The sequence below is a fragment of the Arachis duranensis genome, chromosome 4 (genome assembly GCF_000817695.3).
Source record: "Arachis duranensis cultivar V14167 chromosome 4, aradu.V14167.gnm2.J7QH, whole genome shotgun sequence".
Classification (NCBI taxonomy): Eukaryota; Viridiplantae; Streptophyta; class Magnoliopsida; order Fabales; family Fabaceae; genus Arachis; species Arachis duranensis.
The window spans coordinates 15,659,061-15,659,481 of NC_029775.3; positions in this window are offsets into that span (position 1 = coordinate 15,659,061).

Consider the following 421-nt stretch of genomic DNA (forward strand, 5'->3'; position numbering starts at 1 on the left):
TTCTCTGTCCCTTTTCTGTCTCTTATTTCTATATCAAACTCTTGCAGAAGCAACACCCATCTTATGAGCCTGGGTTTTGAATCCTGCTTTGTGAGTAGATATTTAAGAGCAGCATGGTCAGTGTACAAAATCACTTTTGATCATACTAGATAGGATCTAAACTTGTCAATGGCATAAACCGCTGCAAGTAACTCTTTTTTTGTGGTTGTGTAATTCTTCTGTGCATCATTTAAAACACGGCTAGCATAATAAATGATGTGCAAAAGCTTGTTATGCCTCTGTCCCAACACTGCACCTATGGTATGGTCACTGGCATCACACATTAGTTCGAATGGTAATGTCCAGTCTGGTGCAGAGATGACTGGTGCTGTGACCAACTTAGCTTTCAGAGTCTCAAACGCCTGCAGACACTCCTTATCAA